The 11,385-nt window shown below is 30.3% G+C and overlaps 1 pseudogene; it reads right to left on the bottom strand.

The window, feature by feature from the left end:
• Nucleotides 1-9,916: 9,916 nt before the first annotated feature.
• On the bottom strand, nucleotides 9,917-10,938 carry LOC145051539 (ethylene-responsive transcription factor ERF025 pseudogene; annotated as a pseudogene).
• Nucleotides 10,939-11,385: the final 447 nt, after the last annotated feature.

Raw genomic sequence — 11,385 nt, 5'->3', positions numbered from 1 at the left:
GCGTCTGAAAGAAAATTAATTGAATTGTTAATGTTTTTTATTACTATTTTAAAATGATTAATTTGAGTTCTTAATCTTCCTATTTTAATTAATTGATATGCAATATAATTTTTGTTTTTAGAAATTAGTTCTTGTACTTCAGATTCTTTTTCATTTAAATGTTTTGTGGAATTTTCTAAATCTTTTCATAATTTTTTAAGTAAATTGACTTTATATTTATTATCGAAATTACAATATATTTGAGTTTTATTGCTCATTATTTATTTTTACCATGTAAAAGGTGGTTTAATAGTGAGTGGTTTTTGTTCAAGCGGTTTCTCAAGTGGTTGTATCTTCTTTAATAGTTTTTATTTTTAAATATTTTTCAAGTAATATTTTGTGTTGAGTTAAACTTTGTAATAGCTAGGAATTTGTTTAATTTAGTACAAGTAAACTTTCTATTTCTATAATATTATTTAATTTTTGACTAATTATATTTAACTTATCGCCTATTGATTTATCTTCTTCAGAATCAAGACCAATATTATATATTGTTCCTTGTGGTAAATTCTGTGGTATTTCTATAATCATTTCTTTATCTGGTATGCACGGTTTTATATTTTGATATGAACCTTCAAGTGTTTTAAAATATTTTAAAGGATTACTAGATGATTTTGTCATATTCTTAAACTTAATGATTTAATCATTTGTTTTATGTCTTCTAATTTTTCATCTTGGCTATTAGTATATGTTGTAGGTTGATTCTCTGATATAGAAAATCTACCTGTTATAGTTGAAATTGGAGGTTCTATAATTGGATTTCTTTTTATTAATGGAGTAGTTATTATCCGTTGAAAATTAGTTTCATTAAAAATTCTATTATTAGTCATATTTGGTGATTCAAGTGAAATTAAGGTGTAAATAGTTTATCTATATAAATTTTATCTTCTGTTTTAAATGTAATACTATGATGAGAATTTGTTAATGTATAATTTATTTGATATGTAATAGTAAATGGATGATTCCCTTTTAACATAAAATTTTGTCTTAATAATTTATATCGTACGGTAATACTATTACTTAAATTTTTATCTTTTAGACTTAATCCTAATTGTATATTAATATCAAATTTTATTTTTCCTTCAATTAAATTTCCTTTTCTTTTTGCAATAATACTTTCTTGATTATTAATTATACGATCATCTCTAATTTCTAATTCTATTGATGTGTCTAAATCGCTAAAAGTACTTTTTTAAAATTATTTGAATAGTTTATATATGAATATAAGCGATTTTTGTTCTATCTATTTCTTTAATATTAGATAGTCTTTTTCTAATTTGTTGTTTATTTAATATAGGTATAATAATATTTCCTTGAGTTGATTCCATAGGTATTGGTTCTTCTCCTATAATTTTTCCATAATATATAATATTTGTTCTAGAAAAGAAAATTTTCAATGAGTTATATCTAAAATTATGTTTTTCAGATAGTGTAAAATTTTATTTTCTTATAGCATCTTTATTAATATTATTTTTATTAATTAGAGCATCAAAGGTGTATCCCGATTCATTTTCTTCGTTATTAATAATGATTGGTGTATTTTCTATTTCTTGAGACATATTTAATAAATTATTCTTGTTATTTTATCTTCAAGATTTTTTATTTGTTAATATTTAAACTTGAAAAACTCATGATTATAATTTTTAGAAACAAAATGATAATTTATTTTTTCTTTAAAAGTTACGATTTATAAATTCTAATAAGATGTTGATGGTGGGGTTTTTTAATACTATTATATTTATGATGTAGTCAGATAATTAAAAACTTTTTTGACATATGAAATGTGTTTCTAACTTCTTGGTACATAGTCATAATTGTAAAAAACCTTCTACCGTCATATGTTTAAATTGTAGGTGGATAATAGTATTTGATTTTAATAATGAGTTTATGATAATAACTTATAACGATGAATGTTTGTAACGATGAATATTTATAAGAATATATATGATGATGCATGACGAACATATATTCATATGAGCGAAAGATTTAACATTCATAATAATAATAGTAAGAACGTTACTTAGCTCTGATACCAAATTTAACAAAATGACGGATAAATGAATATTAGCGAATGGCGATGACGTTATTTCTAACAGCCGGATCGAAACCAGTGGAGATCGGAGAAGATGCAGTTGTGCGGCATCGTTATTTCTAGCGGCCAGAGTAAATTTTAGGTTTTCTCAAACTCTTTGAGATAAAATAAAAATTATGTAATATGAGTATAATTTGTATTAATTTTATAGGGTTTTACAGCTTTTACGTTTTAGTTTCCTAACATTCTTTTTTCCAAACAATATCTCTTTTAAATTCTTGGAGTGATTTTCGGATGTTTCATTGTTAATTGGTTTAGATTTTTGTTAATATTTAAATTGTTTTAACGATTCAAACAGAGGGTGAGAGGGGCATAATTACTCAATGACTCAATGTATTGGATGTTGGATAATTTTTTATAAATAATTTATACATATATGGGTATTAGGAAGCACAAAACCGGGGGGGGGGGGGGGGGGTGGGCATGGCCTCCCCCAGCCTCTGTTACGGTCCGCCATCGTGCACATCGAAAATGTAGCAAGTTAGCAAGACGATTGTTTAATCTTTGGAATTAGCTAGGAGTAGAATCCATTTCAAATGAAATTGGATTGGAATGGAGAAAGTAACAATGGAATTGGAGAGAATTAGAATGGGATTGAAGAAAATGTGTAGTTTTTGAAAAGGTAGAAAGTTCTCTTTATACCGACTAAATTTAACTAAAAACAAAATTTGACCATCCACCAATAGTCAACAAGAGCGAAACTATAAAGAGAGAGTAGAGAGCTAGATAGATATTACATGTGGGTTACCTAGACCATGGCTTCTTCAAATTGGTTGTACCCTTGACAGAATCGTGTAGTTGGTGGTGGTACCGAGGGTACCATCGTGAGTCCGCCAACTATTTGCCACGATTTTGTACACCATTAAAAAAAAGTAACGTTAATATAACATAAAATTAATTAATCCAGAATGTCCAGAATTATCCATTTCAACAAAAAGATCATATTTTCAAAACAACAAAATAGTTGGTCATTTTGGATGAATGGGTAATAAGATAAAGTAATGAAAGCCCTTTACACAGATTTACTCATTTACATACCCCATTTCAGAAGTTAAACTTTCAAACTTATGCATTATAAGGCTGGAGGGAGTGGTGTCACCGAAACCGCACTCCCTCCCTCGCCACGTCACTTTTTACCACTTAAGTGTGGTTTCTTGCCACACCAAGGGTGTGGTGCCACAGTTTTAATTTTTTTTTTTCCTTTTTTTCCTTTTTTTTGTTAACTATTTTAATTTAACAAAACTTATTTTTTAATAAAAAAACATAATTTTAAAAACATAATATTTCATTAATTAAAAATACAAATACCATACATTACTTAATTTAAAAAAAAAAAAAAAAAAAAAAAAAAAAATAGAAAAACAAAGTAGAAACAAAAAACCAACAACTTAAAAAAAACACACAAGAAACTAGAAATTAGCCACGATTCATGTAACGGTTTTTCACTTCCTCCTTCATCGCCAAAACCACTTCAAGCTCGGCCCCGGTCATATTCGAGGTGTCCATTGCTAGTATTCGCATGTCGCTCTCCCTTTGTTTCTGAAGCTCTCTTTCGGAAGCAATTTTCAAAATCTTGTCAATTCTCTCTTTTATATCCTTCATGTCGGTTCTCATTTCTTTCAAATCATCTGAATCCGACGCTTTGCCTTTGCCTTTACTTTTTGATTTGTCTCTTCCCAATGGTCGGGAAGGTGGTGAAACTGGAACATGTTCATCTTCGTTTAGATCAAATTGAACACGAGCATCTGATGTAGTGTGGTCGGACTCAGATGTTCTGCTGCGTTTTGACCCACTGTCGATATGTTGGTCAGATGTTTTGCTACTCAACCATTTCCTGTTATCTTTCAAAAAATTCCAAACTTCAAGAAATTTGAAAGCCTTCAGATTTTCTTTTTGATACACTTTCAACGCTTTCTTCAAAATGACTTCATCGCTTTCTCCACTTTTCCATTGACGTTTCATGTTGTTCCACAAGTCATTAAACAACATGACTTCCTTGTTCATCTTCCCCTATTTGGAGTACACTTGATGTTTTGAACGGTATTATCCACGGTTCATTCCTTTATGGAACCTGTGTAAAACGCGAATCCAAAAGCGGTCATGTTTTTGGTCTTTTCCAACCGTCACATCTTCTGAAATATCGATCCAAGATTGTGCCAACACTAACGCTTCCAAAGGTTCCCAACATCTAGCCTCCGCCTTCTCTTTTCTTTTAGTCGCTGCTCGAGTGGGCTGAGTTTCTGTAACGAATTCCGGTTCAGAATCAGAAACAACCGTTTCTGGTTGTGTTTGTGTTTGTTGAACAAACTTGGGTTGGGACAAAAAATCAAATGGATTAAAATCCGGGTCGGGTTGTGGTAGTGGTGGTGTTTGTGGATGTGGTTGCCCTGGTCGTTGTAGAAAAGAAGGAAACATATCGCCATAGTGGTAATACGGAGGTGAGAAAATCGGTTGATCAAATGAAGGTATTGGGGTATTGGTGTTTCTTACTGGTGTTTTTTCTTTGCTAGGTCTTTTGGAAGAAGACATTTTTTCAAAGAAAATTGGATAAAATGATTGTATTTATATGTGTTTAAAGGTTGTATAAATGTAAAAGTGATAACATATGTATATATAGATGGAGTAAAAGGTTAAAAATAAAAAAATAAGAAAAAATAAAAAAAATAAAAAAAATTAAATTGAACAAATCTTTGAATGGTCAAAAGAAAAAGAAATAGTCAATCAGGAAACGCAGTCTTCAAAGGCTGTAGTGCGGTCTCGACCGCCCCAAACCGCACCCTAGGGGCGGTGTTCCTGTCCCACGTGACGTAACCGCGGTTCCAAACCGCATACCACACCGAGAAGCCTAAGGTTTTTGTAGCTTTCGGCATAAATAATTATTGTTTTATTGGGAATTGTTTCTTAAAAGCTATCATATAGTACAATTTTTTAAGGGTTTACTTTTCTTTTTTATTGAAAAACAGTAATTTCGTTTAAAATTTCCCCATTGACTTCGATTAAATTTATAATATATTTTGATTGTAAAGTTTTTTTTACCAACTCTTCTAAAGGCAAATTAGTTATTTATAAAAGCCAAAAATGATGATTGAGTTGTAAAAGTTGTTTTTTTAACCAAATGGGTGCCCTTTTTTATAACTACTATCCTTAGTTTACAAAACTCCAAATTGTTAAGGCATGTTTGGTCATCGCCTCTCCAGGCCTACTATCGTCAAAGCAGCGTTACTGAAACTCTAAAAGGAATTGCGTGAAAATCCTTTCTCATTGTCCCTTGCTATTATTGCCACATTTTTTGGAATTCCACACACGATCAAACCTCCATTTTTCTAATTTTGGTATAACATGTTTTACGGATTGGATCAAACCATGCAAAAACACAATTAAATAGATATCTCTCTTTCAAGAATAATGTTCATAACGTCAAAATCCACAGAAACATAATCTCTTTTAACAAACGTTAGCTTTTATATATATACTAGGTTACAACCTGTAGAATCCACGGGTAAAAAATTTGTAAAAAATGTATAGTATTAATAAGAAATATTTTTTTTTTCATATTTTTATATTTATTATTTAAAATTAATATTAATATATATTTGTACAAAAAGATACAAATTTGAATAGATGTTAAAGAGAAACACAAGCAAATATTAGAAAATGTAAATACAAAGATAACTAAAATGAAACTTTGAATATTTGAATGTTTTATGAAATGCGAGGGCAAATCAGTAATTTTTTGATTGGAGGGAGCAAACAATAAACACCATGTGACATATTAAAGTGTGAAAATGAAATATCAAAACAAAATCAATATTATGGATTGCAATGGTATATAAAAAATAAAATATTTAAAAAATAAAATAAAAAACACAATTGTTTTAATTTAAGAACTACGAAGCATTTATAAATTTCTAAAAATTTCCTTATATACAACATTGGAAGTTTTGTTTGTAAGTCTACCATCCTTATCTAAAATTAACAATTTCAATCTTTCTCTACTTTGAACTATCGATAAGGCAACATACAACTGTCCATGTGAAAAAAACAGGATCTTCGAGATAGAGACCAACCTTTGATAGCGACCGCCCCTGACTTTTATTAATTGTCATTGCAAAACATACAGCCAAAGGAAATTGTCTTCTTTGAAATTTGAAGAGAATTTTTTTTCAGATGGACTTAAAGATATTCTTGGAATAAAGGCTTGTTTTCCAATATTAGTTCCAGATATGATAATTGCCTCAATAACACGTTTGCCCAGAGATTTCACTTGTAGTCTGCATAAGTATATATATATATATATATATATATATATATATATATATATATATATATATATATATATATATATATATATATATAGAGAGAGAGAGAGAGAGATAAAATAGTTATAATTGAGATTAAAAAAAATTATAAACAAAGTAATAACAAATTTATTGAACGTACCGTTAGAACCCAGGTTACTAACATTTGTAGAAGATAGAATTCGATCGATTGATGTAGAGTACATCAGTATATGTTTTGTATTATCAAGATAGAAATTATTTAATTTTATCTTCTTATTAGTCTTATAAACATCCATATTAATTGTTAATATCTGAAATATAAGAACAATAAGAGAAAATATATTAATGATAATTTTTGTTGAGTGAATATTACCACTATGTCCTTGGATTATTAATAATTATAACACTTCAATCACAAACTGAATCAAGTCAACACAAACATTAAGATTGTACTATAATAAATAAATAAACTACAAACATTAAGATTGTACTCTAATAAATAAAAAAACTAAAAATTTGGAGCATAAAAACATAGTTAAAAAATTCAGAAAATTGAAAATCAATACAATTGGAGTATATTTAATAGTTAAAAAATGCTAATATAGAACCAAAAAGACAAATTCAGCCTTTACAACTAAAAAACCATATAATATGATAAAATAGACATAAAGGGTAAAATTGGTAATTTACTAATATAAAGATAAATAACAACAGCAGCAAAGGCATTGAGAAGTAGGGGGCTTACACAAAATAAACCTTAAATTTAAAAAAAAAAAAAAAAAAATCCAGGCAGGGGTAGGGGTATATTAGTACAATTTGATTTACTTCATAGTTAAAGAATGCAAAAAATCGAAATTGGAGTATATTTCATAGTTTAAATATGTAAAACAAATATATAGATATGGTGACATGCAGACACATAAGCAGATATGTCGAAGGTTAAATACGATATTTTACCAATATAGAACCACAATTGTAGTATACAAACATAGTTAAAAAATGCAGAAAATCGAAATTCAAAACAATTGGAGTATATTTAATAGTTAAAAAATACAGAAAATCGAAATTCAAAATTAAACGCTTCTATTGACTGTACAGAAATGCTATTATAGAACCACAAAGTCAGATTAGGGATTTTCTAATGAAATTTTAGCAAAGTTCAAAAGGCTACTGATTACCTCTGCTTCACTGGTGATTGAAGCTGTTTGTTATTCATTTTTTTGAACCTTTGAAAGTGTGAAATGAGATTGAAGAAAAAGATGATGGTTTCATGATTTCAAATCTCCAATTGTTTCATAAGGATCATTAATGGCTTTTTATCATCAGATGCACCATTATGCTTAAGAGAAAAGTTTGTATTTTGTTATAAGTCTAGCAGTTAGAGATATTAGAACAATAAACTGAGTTAAAATTCAGCTTTAGTTGCATGCATACCAATTAGTTTTTACAATTTACCTACCGTCTGCATCATATGTCTAAATTTTTAACTTGTTATTTTAGTGCAACTTTTAGTTGTAATTTCTTATGATTTTTTCTGCAGTCATTTTCTGTTGTTCTTATTTTAGGTTAAAAATGTAAAACAAACAAAGATAGAGTGAAATACAGACACATAAACAGATATGCCCAAGGGTAAACCACAATTGGAGTATACAAACATAGGTAAAAAATGCAGAAAATAAAAAAAAAAATCAAGTTATTGATGGAAATACAAAGATTGACTCACATACAAATATAGGCACATAGAGATAGAACCAGAAATACAAATTTGGCCTTTAGAACTAAAAAATCATATAATATTATCAAATATAAATAAAGGGTAAAAATTGTATTTTTCCAATTAAAACATGTAATCACTTGCCACTAATAATGAATTACATTCAAATTTCAAATTAATTCAATTTCTATTACCATATATATGTATACTTTACGCTGTCAAAATAGAGTTAATTAAATCAGATGATATATGATCAAAATTTTAATTTTTTAGTTATGCAAAGTCAATGAATGTATTTGAAAGATTCATTGGAACAGTAAAAAACACTAACTCGGATAGAAAAATATAAAAGAGTGTTCCAATGTCTAAAATACACCTCAATAAAGTAAATATGTTCAAAATTTTTTTTGTCATTGTTAGAAGGGTATAATGGTAATTTATGGGTTGAAACTGTGGTAGAAAGGAAAATGTTACATTTTATATGGACTGGAGAAACAATTTTTACAGAAATATAATTTTTTTTTTGTTTTTTACAAGAAATACAATTTTTTTACTGTCATTAGTTGACGAATCACCAAGTAAAAAAAAATTGGTTCGTCTCATGTTTCTTCATCAACCCATCTCTGACAAACTTGTTCAAAATTTGTGTAAAACATGACAGAAAAGCCCCTCCACCAGTTGATATCAGTAAAAGTAATTCACATTTCTTTCATTATTGTGGTTTTCATCATATTCTTTCACTCATTTTTCTAATGTCTTTTTCATTAGCACAGCACCACATTATTATTAGGCCATGTGATGCTACTGCATGTATAATGGAAAATGTCAATCAAGTTAAACATATCATTTACCAATATACTTCAACTGATTAAGAGTCTATTCAATGATAATTCACATGAAGACAGTTGACTTGATAATAGAATTTAAGATGAAATCATAAAAGTACTAACACAAAATGAATGAAAATCGTATATAGTTGACTTGAAAAATCAATTTTTGTTATCTAATGCGCAAATTAAACCTGTACAGAACCATATTAAGACGAATTATGATTGTTAAATAAGTTTTTAATTGTTCTTATTTACGACGGTATCTCATCTCATAGTGAAATACGAATAAGGTATCAGTTAAATTCTGAGACACACACATACACATTAAGTAACAGAAATAATTTTCAATTATGATTAACACAGATATTGAGAAGCACAATTGAGAAGCAGAAACTTATCGAAGAATTGAAGTCGCTGATTGTCGATGATGCTTGATTGTTGGAAGACGATGCTGTAAAGAATGATTCATATCGTATGAATCAAGTATATATTGAGCATAATACGATCAAATCGACATAATCCTCAAAATTAAATGTAAGGGATACAATTGATAATCATATTATAATAAGATATGTATCCATATTCCATTTTCCAAATTTCAAATTGCCATATTGCCGTATTTCCATATGTAATCCAATTTCAATATGCAATCTAATTTTCATATTTCCATATTTCCATATTTTCTGTTTTTGTTTTCCATATGTAATATGTAACGCTCTGTTTAATGAAGCAGGGGTAAAAGTGGGATTTAACATGGGCAGAAGAATGAATTTTTGATAAGACATGTGGACAGCATGTTTTGTTTATTAGATAGGGATATATATATATATATATATATATATATATATATATATATATATATATATATATATATATATATATATAGGCTTAATTATAGTGATTAGAATAATGTTTCACAACAAATTTAACTGATAATCATGTCAAACAAGTGAACCATCATACTAAAACTTCTCATGATTAACTAACCATAAAATGTAAGTTAAGGTAATAATAAAAAGACTACAAATCAACCGGTGTTTATTATAAGATAACAGTCACACTCACAGCCCATTAGGTCGTATATGTTACTACTTGTGCGTTACATTAACCCAGAATACTCCCACACCTTATGGCTTTTTGTTGCCAGCGTACGGAAGCTTTTAATTAGAAATTATTTAAAAGAACAAAAAAGGCACACGAAAACAACATAAAGTGATGTCTGAAAACATTTAGGATTCATATTGCATGCATACCGGTTGTTACTTATTAGCTTGCTAGCTTGCTAGCTTTTAGTAATTCCATAGATTGCCTCCACCGGACTGATCTGTTCCATCATCAGGTGGCGGACTGGAATCCATCCTTGGTGGACTTAGCAGCATTCCCTCCGCCATGTCAGACCACAGATTGGGTTCATCGTCCATATATGCACCAGGAGGGGCTGTATTTGTACCTCCCACCGACGTCGTGCTTCCACCACCAGTTTCATATCCCGGTGCTCGAGCGGCAGCTGCTCTCGCAGCTGCTGCACGGATGTCATCAGCAGTTGGACACTCTGGAAGTGTACTTGAAATAACAGAGTCTGGAAAGTTTAGAACTGCATTCGTACCTTTGAGTGCCAATGCAGCCACGTCGTAAGCAGCTGCTGCCATTTCCGGTGTGGCATACGTGCCAAGCCATATGCGCTTGGTCTGGTTCGGTTCACGAATTTCAGAAACCCATTTTCCAGCTCGCAAACGGATACCACGGTAAACTGGGTGGCGACCGGAGGAGCCACCAGGTGCCGTGGATTGAGAGGTATGCTGCTGGAAACCGGAGGAGTTGGGGCGTCGACGGTTAGCCATGCAATCTTATGCTTCAGTGTCTTGGTTCGAGGAACCGTGTTTTATAGATTCTGGTGGCGTTGGGTTCATCGGCAAGTGCGTGGCTGCCGTGAATCTTTATTAACTGGAAAACATATTCGGAGCGTGGCGAGTTCGCGGACGACGTTTTTGTAGAAACGACAAAACCTTCCTAAGACGCATGTTTTTTCTAAAAAGTAAATTACAGTTTTGGTCCCTGTACTTTGTGCCAATTCGAAATTCGAAGGTTTGGTCCAACCTTTGGAATTTTGATAGGACCCATTCTTGTGGTTTTACTAAATTGCAATGGCCATCCGTGAGGCATACGGCATTTATTTAAGTCGTCAAACACCATCACGTGCCCCTCACATGAGGGGCATTTTTGTCAATTTGCGTTGGTGTTTTACATTGTCGGCACCCTCTTAATTACATTAGTATCCATCATTATCATACTCTAACGTTTTGGTGTACGTGCTCAAGCATCCCAAGAAACCTCATTATCCTTCCTTATTCCTGATCTGTTCGTTAGGGTTAGTTTGTCTGAAGATTGAGAATGGGTCCAACATTATGGAGTATAAGACCTAAAAATTCT

This window comes from Lactuca serriola, chromosome 5 (genome assembly GCF_051521515.1).
Source record: "Lactuca serriola cultivar US96UC23 chromosome 5, Lser_US96UC23_V15, whole genome shotgun sequence".
Classification (NCBI taxonomy): domain Eukaryota; kingdom Viridiplantae; phylum Streptophyta; class Magnoliopsida; order Asterales; family Asteraceae; genus Lactuca; species Lactuca serriola.
Note: the sequence above shows the minus strand (reverse complement) of the source record. Positions and strands in the feature narration are given on the sequence as shown.